The sequence below is a fragment of the Tursiops truncatus genome, chromosome 3 (assembly GCF_011762595.2).
Source record: "Tursiops truncatus isolate mTurTru1 chromosome 3, mTurTru1.mat.Y, whole genome shotgun sequence".
NCBI classification, from domain to species: domain Eukaryota; kingdom Metazoa; phylum Chordata; class Mammalia; order Artiodactyla; family Delphinidae; genus Tursiops; species Tursiops truncatus.
In genome coordinates this window covers 12,291,653-12,312,817 of record NC_047036.1, presented here as the reverse complement: position 1 = coordinate 12,312,817, position 21,165 = coordinate 12,291,653, and the positions used below count along the sequence as shown (strand labels likewise).

General features: G+C 40.4%; 1 long non-coding RNA gene across 16 annotated transcripts in view; it reads left to right on the top strand.

The window, feature by feature from the left end:
* Positions 1–21,165, top strand: part of LOC117311563 (uncharacterized) — a 72,652-nt gene that overhangs the window by 31,288 nt on the left and 20,199 nt on the right. For 14 of the 16 annotated variants that reach the window (XR_012330632.1, XR_012330633.1, XR_004525751.2 and 11 more), the window contains 4 exons: positions 15,080–15,226; positions 17,694–17,897; positions 19,681–19,895; positions 20,540–20,747. This is a non-coding gene — a long non-coding RNA (uncharacterized lncRNA). Of the gene's footprint in view, positions 1–15,079; positions 15,227–17,693; positions 17,898–18,331; positions 18,789–19,680; positions 19,896–20,539; positions 20,748–21,165 lie in introns of all 16 variants that reach the window. The other 2 variants (XR_004525749.2, XR_004525748.2) reach the window with 2 other exon arrangements.

The following is a 21,165-nucleotide window of genomic DNA, read 5'->3' as shown; positions in this document are numbered from 1 at the left end:
AATAAAGTAAGATAAAATAAAATAAAGTTGTTAAAATAAAAAATAATTATTAAGAAAAAAAATTTTTTTAAGTAAAAAAAAACAGATGGATAGAACCCTAGGACAAATGGTGAAAGGAAAGCTATACAGACAAAATCTAACACAGAAGCATACACATACACACAAAAAGAGGAAAAGGGGAAAAAAATAATAAATCTTGCTCTCAAAGTCCCCCTCCTCAATTTGGGATGATTCATTGTCTATTCAGGTATTCCACAGCTGCAGGGTACATCAAGTTGATTGTGGAGCTTTAATCCGCTGCTCCTGAGGCTGCTGGGAGAGATTTCCCTTTCTCTTCTTTGTTCTTACAGCTCCCAGGGGCTCAGGTTTGGATTTGGCCCCGCCTCTGCGTGTAGGTCGCTGGAGGGCGTCTGTTCTTCCCTCAGACAGGAAGGAGCCGCTGCTTCGGGGACTCTGGCTCACTCAGGCCGTGCGGGGGGGGGGGGGGGGGGCCCGGGTGGGGGGGGCGGGCCTGCGGCGTCAGAGGCGGCGTGACGTTGCGGCAGAGGCCGGCGTGATGTTGGCCGAGCCTGAGGCTCGCTGTGTGTTCTCCTGGGAAAGTTGTCTCTGGATCCCGGGACTCTGGCAGTGGCGGGCTGCACAGGCTCCCCGGAAAGGAGGTGTGGATAGTGACCTGTGCTTGCACACAGGCTTCTTGGTGGCGGCAGCAGCAGCCTTAGCGTCTCATGCCCGTCTCTGGGGTCTGCGCTTTTAGCCGCGGCTCGCGCCCGTCTCTGGAGCTCCTTTAAGCAGTGCTCTTAATCCCCTCTCCTCGCGCACCAGGAAACAAAGAGGGAAGAAAAAGTCTGTTGCCTCTTCGGCAGGTCCAGACTTTTTCCGGACTCCCTTCCGGCCAGCCGTGGCACACTAACCCCCTGCAGGCTGTGTTCACGCCGCCAACCCCAGTCCTCTCCCTGCGCTCCGACTGAAGCCCGAGCCTCAGCTCCCAGCCCCGCCCGCCCCGGCGGGTGAGCAGACAAGCCTCTCGGGCTGGTGAGTGCCGGTCGGCACTAGTCCTCTGTGCGGGAATCTCCCCCCTTTGTCCTCCCCACCCCTGTTGCTGTGCTCTTCTCCGCAGCTCCGAAGCTTCCCCCTCCGCCACCCGCAGTCTCCGCCCACGAAGTGGCTTCCTAGTGTGTGGAAACCTTTCCTCCTTCACGGCTCCCTTCCACTGGTGCAGGTCCCGTCCCTATTCTTTTGTCTCTGTTTATTCTTTTTTCTTTTGCCCTACCCAGGTACGTGGGGAGTTTCTTGCCTTTTGGGATGTCTGAGGTCTTCTGCCAGCGTTCAGTAGGTGTTCTGTAGGAGTTGTTCCACGTGTAGATGTATTTCTGATGTATCTGTGGGGAGGAAGGTGATCTCCGCGTCTTACTCTTCCGCCATCTTCCCCCTCTCTTCCCTATTGACTATTATTGATGTGACATTCCACTTTCTTCACAATTTGGTCCATCCTACCTTCTAAACTATAACATCTACACTCTTCAGTTGCCTGTGAGAATTAATTTCTCCGCCTATATTGGTTCCAAATGTAGATAGGAATAAAACAGGTTTATCAATATTTGTTTTCCATTAGTCTCTCAATTATAATGTGATCTCCTTTGGGTAAAGACTATACCACCATTCTTTATGTCCCCACACCTGGCCCGGTTCCTGGCACAGAGTTAGTAACAAGTAAATATTTGCTTGGTTCGTTTGAAGTACAAAAAATAATTTCTATTGAAATTAAATTTTCCTCCTCTTCCAGTAGAAGCTAGCTCTGGCAGAATTTCACAGTGTCTAATTGTTACCTGATTATCCAAAGCTTTATAACTGTTGCCCTTGGAGACATCCCAGCAGAGTGATATTACCTAGACCACCAGGTGATAGGAAATTTTGTTCCCCAGGTGTCATAATAATTCCTAGTGAGTCCTTCCCAGAATTTAGCTTTGTGAACTCCAGGTGAGCTTTGTCAGTTCTGCACCTGCTCTGAAATTTTTGACAAAGGAGAGGGTGGAGGTTGACAGAGCCCATGTTTCTGTAAAGCTCTCATCTTTCTGACATTATGTAGGGCAGGGTAATGACTGAAGTGGTGACTTGACTGAGAAGACTCTTATATGAGGATTTTTGTTGTAGACTGTGTCTTCTCCATAATCCAGTAGTGAACAGTGGCTAAAGACAAAAACCAAAATCAAAAAAACCCAAAGCAAAATAAAACAAAAAAATTCTTGCTTTACTCTAATTCTGGTGACACCAGCAGAGAAAAGTTCAAAGCCAATTTTAATCATTCATATAGCATCCTCAAAAGATGGAAAATTAAACCTGCAGTTTACTATCTTCTAGAGATCACAGTGACATCAAAAATCGAACTCAGGTCTTCTGACTCCCACTATATATTTATTTTTTAAAGTAAATGTACAGAGGAATTATTTGGGTAAAATATAAAAAGTATTTCAGATGGCCCTGTAATGACTTTAAGATACTAGGGGAAAACACTTTGAAAGCTAAATAAATTAATAGTGAATTTCAGATGTTTGTAAATTAAGCTATTAGATAACTCTCATTTTCTGTCCAACAAAATAAGCATTTAAAAATAAAGATTAATAAATATCATTTACCCTTATGAACAAATCAAACTTTGAATGTTTGAATGATTCTTCAATTATACTGATAGCAATTATTGATTTTTAGCAGGAGGAAGAACATTCCCTTAACTGAAACAAATAATGGAAAACTGCCCATGTAGGGAAAATACATTTTTAGCTCAGGGATATGAGAAGATATTTTTCAACTCAGTGTAGGTGTTGGATAAATGCTATATTTGAAAGTTTTTTAAATTAAATTTATTTTATTTTTAATGATGTATAGTTGATTTACAATGTTGTGTTAGTTTCTGGTGTGTAACAAAGTGATTCAGTTATATATATGTGTGTATATATATATATGAATATATATTCTTTTTCATATTCTTTTCCATTATAGGTGATTACATGATATAGCATATAGTTCCCTGTGCTATACAGTAAATCCTTGTTTATCTATTTTATATATAGTAGTTTGTATCTGCTAATCTCAAACTCCTATTTCATCCCTCTTCCACCCACTTTCCCCTTTGTAACCATACGTTTGTTTTCTATGTCAGTGAGTCCATTTCTGTTTTGAAAATAAGTTCATTTGTATCATATTTTAGATTCCACATATAAGTGATATCATATGATATTTGTATTTCTCTGTTGGGCTTACTTCACTTAGTATGATCATTTCTAGGTCCATCCATGTTGCTACAAATGGCATTATTTCATTCCTTTTAATGGCTGAGTAATATTCCAGTGTGTGTGTGTGTGTGTGTGTGTATGTGTGTGTATGTGTATATATATATATATATATATATATACATACCACATCTTCTTTATCCATTCATCCATCAATGGACACTTTGGTTTCCTCCCTTTCTTGGCTGTTGTAAATAGTGCTGCTATGATCATTGGGGTGAATGTATCTTTCCACATTAGTGTTTTCATCTTTTCTGGATATATAACTAGTAGTGGGATTGCTGGGTCATATGGTAACTCTATTTTTAGTTTTTTAAGGAACCTCCATACTGTTCTCCATAATAGTGGCTGCACCAATTTACATTCCCACCAAAAGTGTAGGAAGGTTCCCTTTTCTCCACACCCTCTCCAGCATTTGTTATTTTTAGATTTTTAAGATGATGGCCATTCTGACTTGGTGTGAGGTAAGATCTCATTGTAATTTTGATTTGCATTTCTCTAATAATTAGTGATGTTGAGCAGCTTTTCATGTGCTGTTGGCCATCTATATGTCTTCTTTGGAGAAATGTCTGTTTAGGTCTTCTGTCCATTTTTTGATTGCATTGTTTGTTTTTTTGTTGAGTTGTATGATCTGTTTGTATAGTTTGGAAATTAATCCCTTGTCAGTCGCATCATTTGCATATATTTTCTGTCAGTGTGTAGGTCGTTTTTTCATTTTTTTTTTAAGATGTTGGGGGTAGGAGTTTAATAATTAATTTTTGCTGTGTTGGGTCTTCATTTCTGTGCGAGGGCTATCTCTAGTTGTGGCAAGCGGGGGCCACTCTTCATCGCGGTGTGCAGGCCTCTCACTATCGTGGCCTCTCTTGTTGCGTAGCACAGGCTCCAGACGCACAGGCTCAGTAGTTGTGGCTCACAGGCCTAGTTGCTCTGCAGCATGTGGGATCCTCCCAGACCAGGGCTCGAACCCGTGTCCCCTGCATTAGCAGGCAGATTCTCAACCACTGCGCCACCAGGGAAGCCCCATCTTTTCATTTTGTTTATGGTTTCCTTTGCTGTGCAAAGCTTATAAGTTTGATTAGGTTCCATTTGTTTAATTTTGCTTTTACTTCTATTGCCTTAGGAGACTGACCAAAGAAAACATTGCTATGATTTATGTCAGAGAATGTTTTGCCTATGTTCTCTTCTAGGAGTTTTATAATGCCCTGTCTTATATTTAAGTTTTTAAGTCATTTTGAGTTTATTTTTGTTATAGTGTGAGGATGTGTTCTAACTTCATTGATTTACATGCGGCTGTCCAGCTTTCCCAGCACCACTTACGGAAGAGACTCTTTTCTCCACTGTATATTCTTACCTTCTTTATCGAAGATTAATTGACCACAGGTGTGTGGGTTTATTTCTGGGCTTTCTATTCTGTTCCATTGATCCATATGTCTGTTTTTGTGCCAGTAACATGGTGTTTTGATTACTGTAGCTTTGTAGTATTGTCTGAAGTCTGGGAGGGTTATGCCTCCTACTTCATTCTTTTTCCTCAGGATTGCTTTGGCAATTCTGGGTCTTTTATGGTTCCATATAAATTTTAGGATTATTTGTTCTAGTTCTGTGAAAACTGTCATGGGTAATTTGATAGGGATTGCATTAAATCTGTAGATTGCTTTGGGTAGTATCGTCATTTTAACTATTTTAATTCTTCCAATCCAAGAGCATGGGATATCTTTCCATTTCTTTAAATCATCTTCAGTTTCCTTTATTAATGTTTTATAGTTCTCAGCATATAAGTTTTCACCTCCTCAGTCAGGCTTATTCATAAGTATTTTATTTTTTTGGATGCGAATTTTAAAGGGACTTTTTTTTTTACGTTCCCCTTCTTTTACGTTTTGCTTGTCTGAGAAATTCTTTATCTCTCCTTCTATTCTAAATGATAATCTTGCTGGGCAGAGTATCCTAGGTTGCAGGTTTTTCTCTTGCAATGGTTCTGTAGAGAACCATTGCCACTTCTCTCTTGCAATGGTTCTGTAGAGAAATCAGCTTATAGCCTTATGGGGATTCCCTTGTGACTAACTCTTTGTTTTTCTCTTGCTACCTTTAGAATCTTCTCTTTATCTTCAACTTTTTCCATTTTAATTATAATATGTCTTGGTGTAGGTTTGTTTTGGACCCTCTGTGCTTCCTGTACCTAGATATCTGTTCCCTTCTTTAGGTTTGGGAAGTTTTCAGCCATAATTTTTTCAAAAACATTTTTGATCCCCTTTTCTCTTTCTTCTTCTTCTGGGATCCCTATTATGTGTAGATTGGCTTGCTTTATATTGTCCCATAGGTCTCACAATGCTTTCATTTTTTTTTCGTTTGTCTTTCTGTCTGCTGTTCTCATTGGGTGGTTTCCATTGTTTTATCTTCCAGATCACTTATTCATTGTTCTATATTATCTAGTTTGCTATTTATTGCCTTTAGCTTGGCTTTTGTCTCAGCAGATGAATTTTCTAATTTTTCTTGACTCCTCTTTTTAGTTTCTAGCTCCTTGTTACAGTGATCTGCATTTCTATCGATAGCCTTTCTTAATTCCTTCAGTATTTTTATTACCTCCATTTTGAACTCGTGATCTTGCAGGCTGGAGAGGTCTCTTTCATTGTTTGTTCTTTCTGGGGATTTCTCTTATTCTTTTAATTGAGACTGGTTCCTCTGCTTCTTCATTTTTCTTATATTTCTCTGACTGTATGAATTTACCCACTGTGTTCTTGAGGGTGTGGGAGCATCCCTGTGTAACCTGCATGAGTCTTATATTTTTGGGGTGAAGACTGTTTTTAGTATGGATGCCTTCCACATCTTTCCTCAGTGTGTGCTGAGTGTTGTCTCCTTGATAGGGGGCTTGATTGGTGTTGTGGTGACCGCAGCCTGCACTGGATGTTGAGTGGGGCCTCCTCTTTGCTCTGTGGTTGTCACAGCCCTATTGGGGGCAGGGTCTGCTCCTTATTTGTTGAAGTATTAGCTCTCAGATCTGTTTCTGAGCTGCAGTTTGAGGTTGATGGTAGTGGAGTACTTCCACTGCAAGAGGAGCCACTGAGTATTCCTTCATAAGAGCTTTCCACCTGGAAGTGTGCTCTCTGGGGTTGCCTGTCACCCATGCATGCTCAGAAAGTATACTGCCCTTGGTCCCACCTCAGCTGTGGGAATTCTGGCACCCAGCCTGGGTGTCCCTTAGGCTCCATGCTCACAAAGCCACCAGCACAGATATGTTGAGCAGGCACTGTGACCCACCATAGTTCTACCCCTGGGTGGTACGGGATCAGCCCAGACCGCAGCTGCACCTCTGCATGCTTACACTTGCAAAGCCTGCAGCTGCTAACACCAGACCCACCCTAGCCATGGGAGCACCAGTAATCCACTTGGGTGTCCCATAGGTGCCAAGTTTACAAAGGCCCTGGTGGTGTAAATCACCAATGTCATACAGCTGTAGGGATATGGCTCTGCAGATTTTAGCCCTGCTTCAAAGTCACATGGACCCAGGGATCAGTTCAGACTTCAGCCTTGCCTCTGCGGGTCAGCAACCCACTGGCACTTGCGTGCTCCCAGAGCTTGTAGAGGCAGATGCATGCCTGCTGTAGGCACACATAGAATGAGGCTGCTCTGTCAGGGCCCTACCCCTCACTCCCTGCACATGTTAGCAATGGGGCTGCTATGGCAGATCTGGGCTCTGTCCTGAGCACACCCCCAGTTGCGACCTGGACCACACTCCAGCTCCTTTGGGCTGTCTCCCTGCAGCCAACCCCAGTCCTCTCCCCAGGTCTGTCCACTGAAGCCTGAGTTTCAGCACCAAGACCCTGCACACACCAGCAGATGCACATCTCAGGCTGGGGAGTGCAGTGAGGTGTCCAGGACCGTCTGTCCTGGTCTGTCTCTGTTCTGCCTGCCATAAGCCAGTTGCTGCACTCTCCTGTGAGCCTCTGAAGCTCCCTATTTGTCCCAAATGATCTCCCAACTGGTGAAGGGAGTTCCCAGGGTGAGGAAAGCCTTCTTTCACAGCTCCCTCCCAGGGGCGCAGGTCCCATCCTAATTCCTTTTATTTTTTTCCTTTCACCCTATCTGGTTAAATAGTTATCTTTCTTGTAGTTTTAGTTGTATGAGATCTTCTGCCAGCATTCAGTAGGTACTCTGTGAGAACTGTTCCACATGCAGATGTATTTTTGATGTGTCTGTGGGAGGAGGTGTGCTCTACATCCTTCTATTACACCATCTTGAGCTCTCAACCTTGAAACTTTTTAAAGGAATAAAATTGATCTCAGTTAACTCACTAGACTCTTTTTTTTATTCTGCTTTCCAATAAGGGGGAAAAGCTCTTGCTGATGTAAATATTTTCCAATTAAAAAATAGTTTAATCTTTCTCTGATTGTGTGAGAGGAATATATTTTATTGCCAAAGAATAAAATTTGAAAACAGGGGTTTAATACTTATTAGTATATAAAACAGTTCTATGCTTCCATCCCTTTTTTCCTTGGCTATCATTTTCAAGCAGAGTTTGTTTTATTGATAGGAGAGTAGGTTCCACACAATGAGAAAAGTACAGTGTTATAGTGAGGCATACCTCTTCTTCTGCAGGGAACAGATGCCACACATTCTGCATCGTCCAGTTTTATAAGCAAGCCTTTTACCAGAGAACCACTAAAATTTTTCTTTCATATAATATTTGCCAACAATTATGTTGTAAATGAGTTCCTTCCTTCGTAATGAGCTACTTGGAGCATAGATACTGGAATTCTTTTTTTTTTCTTTTTTTATTTGTGTATTTCTGTTCTTTTTCTACAATTTTTAAATTGAAGTATAGTTGATTTATAATATTGTATTAGTTTCAGGTGTACCTCAAAGTGATTTGATTATACGTGTGTGTGTGTGTGTGTGTGTGTGTGTGTGTGTGTGTATATATATATATCCTTTTTAAGAATTCTCTTCCGGGCTTCCCTGGTAGCGCAGTGGTTGGGAGTCCGCCTGCCGATGCAGGGGACGCGGGTTCATGCCCCGGTCCGGGAGGATCCCGCGTGCCGCGGAGCGGCTGGGCCCGTGAGCCATGGCCGCTGAGCCTGTGCGTCCGGAGCCTGTGCTCCGCCACGGGAGAGGCCACGGCAGTGAGAGGCCCACGTACTGCAAAAAAAATAAATAAAAAATTATCTTCCATTATAGGTTATTACAAGATATTGTATACAGTCCCTGTCCTGTATATAGTAAATCCTTGTTGTTTACCCATTTTATATGTGGTAGTGTGCATCTGTAAATCCCATACTCCCAATTTATCCCTCTCCCCTTCCCCTTTGGTAACCATAGGTTTGTCTTCTATGTCAGTGAGTCCATTTCTGTTTTGTAAATAAGTTTGTTTGCACTATTTTTTAGATTCCACATATAAGTGACATCATATATTTGTCTTTCTCTGTCTGACTTGTTTCAGTATGATAATCTCTAGGCCCATCTATGTTGCTACAAATGGCATTATTCTTTTTTATGGCTGAGTAATATTCCATCAGAGAAGGATCACTGTGTTGAAAACAGTCATTTACACTATCAAGAAAGTGAAAAGACAACCCACAGCACGAGAGAAAATATTTCTAAATGATATATTTGATAAAGGATTTGTATCCAGAATATATAAAAAACTCTTTCACCTTAACAATAAAAAGAAAAACCACCCAAATTTTTAAAAATGTGCAAAAAATTTGAATGGCCATTTCTCCAAAGAAGATGACAGGTGTCCAATAAGTACATGAAAAGATGCTCAACGTCATTAGTCATTACAGAAATGCAAGTCAACCACAATGAGATACAATTTCACACCCACTAGGATGACTAATATTAAAAAGCAGACAATAACAGTTGTTGAAAAGGATGAGGAAAAATTGGAATACTCATACATTGCTGGTGGCAAGTGCTTTGGAAAAGTGTTTGACAGATCCTCAAAATATTAAAAAGATCATATAACCCAGCAGTTCCATTCCTGGGTATACACACAAGAGAACTGAAAACATAGCCGCACAAAAAAACTTGTACATAGATGTTCACAGCAGCATAGCCCAAAAGGAGAAGCAATTTAAATGTTCATTAACTGATGAATAGAATGTGGTATATTCATACAATGGATTGTTTGTCAGTAAACTTAATGAAGTATTGATACATATCACAACATGGATAGTCCTCAAAAACAGTATGCTATGTGAAAGCAGTAAGTTACAAATGGCCACATATTGTATGATTCCATCTATATGAAAAGTCCAGAATAGGCAAATCTATAGGGATAGTAGATTCCTGGTTCCAGAGGCTGAGGAGAGGGGTTTCTTTGGGTTTTTTCTTTTTTCAGCAGTAATAAAAATATTCTAAAATTACATAATGGTGATAATTCCACAACTTTGTGACTATACTAAAATCTAGTGAATTATAGCATTAAATTTACCTTTTAAAATAATAACAAAGCTATAATTAAAAATATTATAAAATCCTTAAAATATTTAGAAAGGAAAATTTGTTAGAAGTACAATTTTTTATTGATAGTATTGTCATTGGTAATAGAAGCCCAGAAGAAAATATGTAGGAAAACTGGTTGAGGCCATCCTCTAACCTGTTCGCCTCATGGAAGGTTCAGCACCAAGGACAGCTCCCCTGCCTGCCATCTTTTCAAAATTAGCTTACAAAAGGCTACCAAAGTCCTGCAAAAGTTTTCTAAAAGTGACATTTCTATTATGCTTTTCTTCTTTTCAACACTGCTGTATATTATGGCAGCTATGCTTGTCTTCATTTGTACATTTCGTAAGCAGTTGACCAGAAGACAAAGGATCTGCTACAACACTTCATTAATCCACTTAGCAAAATATATCGTTGTGTGCCAGGCACTCACTCAGCATGAGTTCTTAGACAAGTCACTTGCCTCTATTAGCTTCATTTTCGTATCTAAACCTTGTGAATAATTATACATGCATGATAAACTAAGACAATATTTGTGAAATAAGTCATATGACTTGTATTCATGAAGTTTTTTTTTTTTTTTTTTTTTTTTTTTTTTTGCGGTACGCGGGCCTCTCACTGTTGTGGCCTCTCCCGTTGTGGAGCACAGGCTCCGGACGCTCAGGCTCAGCGGCCATGGCTCACGGGCCCAGCCACTCCGCGGCACGTGGGATCTTCCCAGACCGGGGCACGAACCCGCGTCCCCTGCATCGGCAGGCAGACTCTCAACCACTGCGCCACCAGGGAAGCCCCATGAAGTTATTTTTATTACTGAATTGTTGAGCAAATCATCCCATTGCATTATTGAGCAATTTATTTTATTCTGGGCGCACGTAATATCCTGTGACACTAGAAGCCCAGACTAGTGTCTGGGTCATACTCAGGCTTAAGATTAATTCTGTTAAGAGCCTTCATGGTAAGAATAATCTTCTTAAGCATGCTTCACATGGGCTCAAATTTCTAAGACATAATCCTGGCCCTGGCCTGGAAATGGGCCCATTTTCTAAAGATGAGGAAAGGATTAAAAGCTATATATCCAATCCTTCACCTTTCTAAATTTAGTCCAAAGATGAACTTCAGCACATAATTGCAGCTACATGTCCCCTACACATATTTCCATGTGATCAGTCCTGTCATAACAGACTTTATCTGTATGGTAGATGTTAATTCTAACCTCACACAACACTGTTATAAAAGAATTGTGTAAAAAATAGCACTTCAAAATAAGAAATTATATAGAAAGTTCCCACAAATGTTTGAACAGAAAAATTGTGTCAGATCATGTGATGTCATGTTTTCATCTGTATGACTGTGGGTGGCAGAGGGAAAAGATGACCTACAAAGACCTAACTAAAAATGTATGGTTCAGTCTCACTGGCTTTCATTATTCTCACTCTTACTCAGATGGTTCAACTTTAGTTGCCATTTACCAATCTTATTTGTATTTAAAAAATCAACATAACTAGAACAGGATGCTTAACTCTGCCAAATTCCATGAAGCCAGATGCTGCTTCCTTAAGAAGAAAAAGAAGTACATAAAAATTACTGATTTTTAAAGGGAACAGAGTGGAAGGCAGCCATTTGATCTCTCAACGTCCATTATTTCCTTTGCTCTGGCTTAAGTAAACATGTTGTGTAAGAGGTCAGAGTACATTTCCGTAGGAGCCCTGGAATTTCTTAACACAAACATCGTAAATGGTACTTCTGTTCCTGGAGAAAAGAAAGAGCATCACCCTGAGCAGGCACACAGGAGCCCTATCATTCTGAGAAGCTGGGAATGGATCTTGAGTCCAAGTGTTTTCAAAAGCAAACACTTCCATTTCCATTTCATGTATTCTTTCTTTAACCCTTACTTTCTCCTTCAGTGATTATTTATTGCTTTCTTCAACTATAAGCCCATCTGCAAGATGGCTATTCTTTTGTGGGGCACAGAATTTCAACAGTTTGCTTCATTTCCTTAATGATTTCCCTGACTTGCCCACCTGCCTATACTCTTCTTCAAGGTTTAATTTAGACGTGCCATGTCATTTCATATCACCCAGCAACATTTATTATATTTAGAATATCTTTTTCCCAAATGTATTAATGTGGTTTCTTTCTGGTCAGTTTTAGAGCCCCATCAGAAAAAAAAAAAAAAAACAACCCATAATAATTAATACATATTTATGGGAGCACTTGAGATGAGAGACTGAAACAAATTTATATTGAAAAAAATCATATAATATTTATAAATAAGCCACCAACACAAACCACTATATCAAATTCCTTCAGGCTAAAGGCAAGCCTTATCATGTCTATTATATTGGGCTTTGGACCATAAATTCAATTCCCACAGGTTCATAGCACAAAAGCATTTGCAAACCTTGCCCTCCTCAATTTGGACCCCAGACTCAGGAATGCAGTGGGATCTTGCATTGCAGGTAGACTCCACATTCTTGGTATGACGCTCAACCCTGTGAAAATTTCCCCATGATTCCTCTTCCTTTTTCCAGTACCAAGAAAGGTATGTTTTGGTCACCCAGTGTCCATGAGCCCTTCCTTAGAACACCCTGAATTCTTTTGGGGAAATAGCCTTCCCTCTCTATGTGCATGTGATTTTGGTAGAACTGTGATTACAGGAAGCAGCCCTCCTGCTACCAAGACCCTAAGCGGTCCTGAGCACCTCCTTGTAGGTCCTAGCGTATCTAGAGAGTGAGCACATGACGAGTGAGCCCAGTGATTTTTTCTGGGACTTTGACACTTGAGCCAGTGATGTAAGTTTGAAGACAGACTGGAATTCACTAGTTCCAGTGGAAGCAACCCAACCAGACTGCTGCTGCTATGGACCATCCCTGGAATTCCTGCTTCCTCCTTCTGGAGCTGCCTCAATTCCAAGACTAATTTTCTGGTCTTCCCAATGATTTTCTTTCCTTTAAGTCAGCCAAAGTCAGTTCCTGCTACCTGCAACCAAAGAACTCTGACCGACTCTCACTTCAGGTGGAGTTTCTTGCCATGTTTAATGACTACCTACAACAACAGCCAGTGCCCTGTGCTAATACCAGATAAGACGCTAAAGCATTTACACGGTTGGAACTATCTTGGGAGAATTATTGCACAAAAGGTCTTCATTTTCCTTCCACAAAACTAGAGAGTCAAAGAACCACTCACTATAAAAGGAATTTGAGTCATGATTTTCTGTATCTTCCAACCTCATACATTTATTTTTAAATTTCAATATTTTGTTATAAAAGTTATACGGAAGGTCAAGAATCTAAGAATAAAATTAACCACAATCACATCCTAGGTCAATTCAATGTTTTCACTTGTTCATGTCATCTTCTAATCCTGGTCTATGTTCAGAACACATTTTTATTATCAACAACACTGTCATAGATTATATTTAACACTTCTTGTTATTTTATCATGCATCTGTTTCCATTTTGTCAGTCTCCTTTTGTTTTTCCCTCACCTCTCCCTCCTACTACCCATAGATAAACAAATACTAACAGCAACTCTGTGTGTTGCTTTTTCCACTTCACAGCGCACCAGAAATTCCCTCCAGTCAGCTGGATCTAATTCATTCTTTTTATTTCGAGTGTTTGTAACCATTTACATGTAATGGTTGTGATTAAATCTACCATCTGGATGTTTGTTCTCTATTTATCCCATCTGTTCTCTGTTCATTTTTTACCCTATTTCCTGCTATTGGTTTCTTAGCTATACCTCTACCTTTTAGCTTTTAGTGGTTGTGCTAATGTTTATAATATATATCCTCAACTTACCAAGTTTACTTTAATTAATAATGTTTGAATATTGTATAATAACCTTATAACAATATACTTCCATTTTCCCCTTCCATCCTTTGTGCTATTGTTGTCATACATTTTATTTCTGCATAAGTTATGAACACATGTTTATTTTTGCTTTATATAGTTAATTAGTCATAGAAGAGATTTAAAAGTGAAAAAATACTTTCATATTTACCCACATATTTACCATTTTTGTACTCCTCATTCCTTTGTTAGATCCAAGTTTCCATCTGGTTTTCTTTTTCTTCTATCTAAAGAACTTCCTCTAACAATACTTACAGTGATGTTAACTGGCAAAGCCTCTCAGCTTTTGTTTGTCTTAATAAGTCTTTATTTCACCTTAAGGTAAAATTTTTAAAGAAGATTTTTGCTGGATATAGAACTCTATGTTGACAGTATTTTTTCTTTCATTCTACAATTTAAAGATGTCCATGGTCTTCTGACTTGCATCATTTCTGAAATCTGCTCTCATTCTTATCCTTATTCCTCTGTACACCATGTGCCTTTTTCCTCTGGCTGATTTTAAGATTTTCTCTTTATCACTGTCTTTCAGAAATTTGATTTTGATGTACTTTGATGTTATTGTGTGTGTGTGTGTGTGTGTGTGTGTGTGTGTGTGTATGTGTGTGTTTATGCTACTTCAGGTTCCTTAAGGTCCTTAGATCTGTGGGTTCATAGTTTTTATTAAATTTGGAAGTTTTTCAGCCATTATTTCTTCAAATATCTTTCTGTCTCCCTCTCCTCTCCTCCTGCCAACACACACTTTTCTGGGACTCCAGTCAAACATATAATGAACCACTCTATATTATCCCCAGGTCATTGAGGCCTGATTTATTTAGTTAGTTAATGTTTCAGATTGAATAGTTTGTACTGCTACATCTTCAGGTTCCCTGGTCTTTTTCCATGTCTAAGCTGCAGTTAGTCCCACCCAGTGTATTTTTTCACTTATCTTAATTTTCATCTCTAGAAGTTCCAGTTGGTTCTTTATGTCTTCACTATCTCTCCTGATTATATTCATATTATTTAAAGATCCTTACACATGTTGAGCATGTTTGTAATAGCTATTTCATTGTCTTTGAATACTAATTTCACCATCTCTGTCATTGGTGGGTCTTTTTCTATTGATTCTTTTTCTCCTCCTGGTTATGGGTCATAGTTCCTGATTCTTGGCATGTCTAGTGTTTTTTTTTGGATCCTGAACATTGAGTTGTTAGATCATTGAGTATCTGAACGTAGCTATCCTCCTTTAAAGAATGTTGGTTTTGTTCTGGAAGCTAGTTAAAGTCCTGGAAGATCAGATTGGTTTGATCCTTTCATGGCTTCTTTTTAAGTGTTTAAGGGTACATCTGGAGTAGTCTCTATTCTGGGCTAGTTTAGCTCTACTACTAAGGTGTGACCCTCTGGGTCTCTTGCACAGTCACTTTGGATGCTGGTCTCTTGAAGGCATAATGTGAAAAGATCCATGGCTTGACCTTGACCTGAAAGATCCTTGGCAAGAGATTCATAAAATCCTCTCTCCACATGGTACAGCTTGAGACCAAAGAGTCGCTGTGAGGGAACATGGAACTGAGGTTGCCTGCAGTTGCATAGAGGGACCCAACGTATGGCTGGATGCTGAGAAACAGAATGCTCCTGTGAAGAAAAGTGGCTGGCGGATAGTGGGTCATTAATCACCAGGTCAGTACTTCAGTGTGATACTTGATTCCTCTGTATACAAGGACTTGGCAGCGTTTTGGCCTGCTACATAGATGATGCTGAACTTTCTGGTCCCTGTTAGGATTAAATGGCACTGAAGGTTGCATTAATGTACGAGGTCCTAATGCATCTCCTCAGGACCATCAGCCTTCAAATAGGAACTTAGAGGCATTGCTACAATTTTGAAGCAGTTGTCCTTTACCACGTCTTTGCTTAATTCCTAAACTTCATAAAAGTTGTTAAATGGTTTTATGTTGAGAGATTTCTTCATATTTGAAGAAGCATATCTTGTTTCACTCATTTGAAAATGACTTTGGTTACTATTTTTCATCACTGTCCTTTGTTCAACACAATAACTGACTTTGAAAATTGCATTATCTGGGGATGGTTTAGGAGTAAAGTAAGGGAGATGGCTTGGAACAATTTGAAATCATTTCACCATATCTATTTACTTCTTTTTCCCTGAGCTGGGGTAAGTATAGGTTTAGCACCAACCATATCTATTTTATAAGGTGTTTGCTTCTTCCCACATGGATATTCAACTTGGTGTCTGAGGTTATTAAAATGAAGCTTTAAGTCTGACTGCTTTTTTTATTGTGGTTTTTACAGCATTGTTCAACACACTCATTCCATTAGGTCTTGCCGACCATTAGTTTGTGGGAAATAGTTCCTCTTCTCTGTATGTTTAAGCCTAAACTTACATTGGCTTAGTTTAGTTGCATTGTTAACCTTTGAAGTGTAGGTAATTTTAATGTCCCCAACACAGGTTGGCCCAGAAATAGATTTAGTGAATATTCATTTACAACACCAAACTATCTTTTCTGATATCCACCATGAGGCTCTCCAAAGATTTCCCGTTGTTTTTATTTACTTAGTGTCTAGAAAGCCACACATGTAATCTGACAGATGAGAACAACCAGCAGGTTTACCCTTCGAAGGGTCTGGGTTCTCTGCTCTGTTCCCTGGCTCCAGGCTGTATCTTAACAAATATAATATCCTGTAGAAGGAATAAGGCATAGGGAAAACAACACCTCATTACAGTAAACACTAAACTAACCTGTGACAGAGCTGTTGGGAATTCTGTGCATAAGGTTCCAGACAACCTTGGCACTTAGGCTTAAGAGTGCAGGAGCCAGTCTCCACTGTCCATAAGAGTTTACTACCCAGGGCACAAAGAGAACAACAAATTAAGGAAGTCGTCATGGAACTTGGAGGAAGCAGACAATGCTAAATTTACCCTTTGCAACATGAAGTTCAAGTACTGGAGCCCAGAGCACTTTACAGAGCTAGCCAACCGCAGGCCAAAAATGGGGCTGAAAACACACGTAGTTGAAGTTTAGAGGACAGAACTGTAAATCCCCTTTCCATCAAAAAGCTGCAGGAAAGCTCGCAGGACTTCGGTCTGCATTTGAAAAACAGCACATGTGTGTCTTTTAGGCTATTTAAGCAGATCAACAGCAACAAACCTGCACACGAAGGGAATTACTCCGGACACCTGTAACTCTTTTTTTTTCCTATCTCCCCTCCGACCGCTAAGAAAACTGCCTCATGAGGGCAACCTTGTGTGACTCTTACCCTAAAGCTTTGATGTTACCTGCATTTGTCTTTGTTCTTCTCTGATGAACTCGTTAACATTTCTATCGGTGAGGATGCTAATTGGATGATTACCAACCTTAACTACGAGGTGCTCTGAACTACGCTGATTCTTCTTCCTTCGCTGAAGGTCACTCATGTGTGCACCTGAGCTGTGAAAACTCCACGTGTATTTGATATGGTTTGAGGCACGCCCTGAACACACCTGCTTCCCAGAAACTTTGAATCTGTGCTGCAGGCGCCTGGGCCCCATGCCTTGGCCACAGATGATTGGATAGAGTTGTGCACGTGGTTCAAGGACTGTAGGTCGGCTGAGCCAATCAGATTCTACTTCTCAGGATTTTGGACTGGTGAGCTAAGATGCAGCTTCCTTCAGTGGCAGGAGCACCCTTGTGTGCCCGGAGGATGAAGAGTGGGAGATGGAGGTGGAGAGAGACAAAGAGACGAAAGGAAATAGAGATCATGTACAGAGTGAGGCGGGGAAATCTTGAGCGATGAGACCATCTCTCCGTGGATTGTGAGAGATGCTGCTGGAAGCTTTACTTCTTGGCTCTCTAAGTCCCAGGTGCCTTCCAGGAGGACTGGCTGTACTTCCTGCCCTGTCGGTCTGTGGGATTCTCCTTATGGAACTGACTTAAGTGGTTTTCTATCCTCACAACCTAACTGCTTGAACAGAACCCAAAATATGTTAGACACATACTTCTTGTGTTTCTGGCAAGACTGGCTTTTAGGCTCAGGCAGTATTTCATATTAATCATAAAACAGCAACTTAGGCTCATAAACATTTGTCATTCACACTAAAATCCCACACAGAATTGGAATTCATGGATTTACTCAAAACTCTTCCTTATTACAGACGTTGAGCCCGTGCCCCCTCTTCAGGCCACTATCGACGAGGCCTGTGAGGGTCAAACAGTGTGCCTTTCAGATGCGTGAAGACCCTAGGAACCAAGGCGTGATGGATGTGTCTGGTGGAGAAGAGACCATTACAAGCCACTCGTTGTTTAAGAACTCTCTCCTGTCCCATTTGCCACCAAAAGTTATTTCCTCTGTGTTGGTGGTAAGTTTCCAGGCCTTCATTTTTCCTGATGTCAGTTGTGCATGCCAAGGGGTGTGTCCTGCTTCTCACTTTGATAAATACCTGAGGTGGTCTCAGGCTGCTATGCCCTTGCTTCCCTGTTTGCCACACCAGCCTCACCCTACACCACTGTCCCCTACCTGCGACCTGCCAGGAGGCTCTGCAGAGTCCAGGCTGGGGTCAGGCCTCTTCCACCAGCAGTGCAACATGGCACGTGTGTTCCCCAGACATATTAAGTTTTTGTTCATTGTTAGGAGTCCGTGACCCCAATAAGCAATGTTTTTTCATGAGCTATATTTGTTTAAGAACCTGTTTCTCGGTGAACTCAATGTCCTTGGTTAATTTTAACCTCACTAAAGATAAAATGTTAACAATACTTGGTTTGACCTCTTATGTCTATCATGGCCATTCCATAGGTCTCTCTGACTGGATGAATACGTCGGGGTATCATTAACTTCAGGGAGCTTCTCTCCCCAGGACTACATCTAAAAACTTTGTCTCTTCAAGTCCTGGATCAATAAAAAAAGAAGGAAAAAAGTCATCACACTATGAGATTCTTTGCTTCTTCAAGAAGGTTAACAGCTGAGTGTGGCTTTCACTACCAACCTGTGATTCGGAATTCATTTGATATTAGTATGAGCACTGTTCTAGTCACAATATAAGACCCACACTCCTTCCCACAGGAGCTTGAAATCCAGTAAAGAAAGAAATGTGATGAAGATTTTTGTTAACCATAACGAACTGAAATCAAAAGGAGGTTCTTGCTGATTTCCGCTAAGAGAATGTAGAAACCTAGGGAAGCCTTCTCAAAAAGGTAGCAAATGTAACTGGGACTATCTGATGGCTGATCCAAGGACCTCCGCCAAGCAGAGGGTATGACTCAGAGGAGAGATCCCAGCCCCCACACACCCCCTCAGTCAGGTGCCCTGAGCAAGGCACGTACTGGGCAACTCTACACAAAAGTTGGACCAATAGCAAAACAACAAAACGAAAGAACTGCCCTCCCGTTCTGGGCAAAATCCCAAGCTCCCAGATAAATAACATCAGAAGCTATTGATCCTTGCCTGAAACTCATGTTTCACTGCTACTAAAGGGTGCTCTACAGACCAGTGCCACATAGCAAACTCTTTCTGCCCATCTGCAAGAATGTACAGAAACTGAGAGCAAGTGTTTAGAAACTTCTATAGCAATTTGATCTCAGTGCAACATTTTAATTTAATTTTACAAAAGTGCCAGTCTGCAAAGAATTGGAAATTTTAAGAACAGGTCCATCACCACAGATTCACCACGGATAGTTTTATAAGCACTGTTCTGTCACAGTTTTCAAAGGAAAAAGCCACTTGACTTCCTGCTTTAAAAAGAATCATGTGACATTTCCTTTTCCTGTACAGTACATGGAGTGTCTTCCAGTCTGCTAGCACCTAGAAAGACACACAGGAGGGACAGCTGAAAATGCAACCAGTAATACAACTGGCCTCACAAGCCGACTGAAGTGTCCACTCTTATCTTGTGAAATATAAACCAAGTGGAAAAATTAATTTCTCATTTACCACTTTCTGACTAATGAATTTAAACATAGATCAAATATACACCAGTGCTCAGTTTTTAATCTATCCAGCATGCTTAATTATAGCTAAGGGTAGCTTCTGATAAGAGATATAAACATATATTTATCTTTCCTATTTAGCTATAATGATACAAATATTTTATAATAAACATCATTTTCACCAGGTATCACCTCATCTCTGCTCCTTTTTTATTTAAGGGAGTCATAAATGTGTCTACTTGGAATCACATACGGGAAGTTCCAGAACATTCACGCAGCTTTTCAGGTCTTCACCCCCACCGTCAGTTTACACCAGCTGCTTCTCATCACCTAGCCCTGGGGTCCTTCCCATGAAGTTCGGTCCACCAGAGAAGCCAGCACCCAAAGGAAGTCCATGCACACACTGAGCAGAGGACAAAAGCCGAGACTTGAAGGTACATGAAGTAGATCCCAAGTTGCTTCCCAGATTCTGTCTTTGGGGATGACAGTGATAAAAAGACATGGGGCCAGGAAAGTCTCAGGCCTTCATGTTTGTCCTTATAAAGGTGTTGATGTATGGTAAGGAGCAATGGAGTAAAGTTATACGTTGTCCATGAAGCCTTCTAGCATTACCGATTTGACCTTCACCCCACCTTTTCAAACTCGAGGATGAGTAAAACAGAATAGTAAAATGCCATGCTGATAGTTTTAACTACCATCCTCTATATGGTTCTGTCCAGATGTTCCGTCTGAGGTTTTATAAGTCAGAAATAAGAAAGCCTATTCGTAAACAAAGAATATTATTTCAATGGAAAAAATATTTCTGTACCTCAGGAATGCTTCTTAGGGCACATTCCTCATTTAAATAAACTACTTGTACAGAAATGGGTTTTACAACCCATCTAGACTAAGTTGAAAATACTTAAAGTGAGCATTTAAAAAAATTTTAGGAAATTGTCTTGACTAAACTTTCCAAGTGACTAAGTGACACTGGTGGCAGCAAAATGACTTAAATAATCTGAGACCTGATGACGTTGACTATGAGGACCAATGGATCAATTATATTCAGAACTCTGTTTTTGTTTTTTTTTTTAAACAGAGAGTGGTATTTTCTCCAGAGACACCAGATAGGAATATAAGTTGAATGTCCCACATGTGGTCCACTCATCCACGCTGGCTTTGAACCACACTCATTCCACGCTGAGCTCTCGTTTCCTAAAGCGCATTCTATGGTCTTCCAGTGCAGACATATGGCACGCACTTCTGGCTGTTCTACAGAGCCTTCTGGTCCAGGGCTGACTGAATATGTGAGTAGTTTTTCTATCACTTATAAACCATGTTGATATTAAGCATAAATGTAGTCCAGATAAGCTTTCATTTTCTTAGCCTAGAGGAGTATGACAGGATTAAAACCAAAGTGAATTGAGGGACGACTCAACTGTTTTCAGCAAATAATATAGAAGTGATTGTACCATTTGGACCCACTTAATTTTGTGTCTGACTATAAAGCAAACATTGTGACAAACGGGATTTGAAGGAAACTGAGTGACTATAGAGAAAAGTATAGTCTATATACTTTTATACTATATAGTATACTTTATACTATACTATATAGTATAAAAGTACAGAAACCTAAGTATAGTCAATACTAAGGTAATGAAACAATATTCAACTTATGACAAGCAACCCAATAGACCATTAAAGTTTTAGATCTATAAAAATATA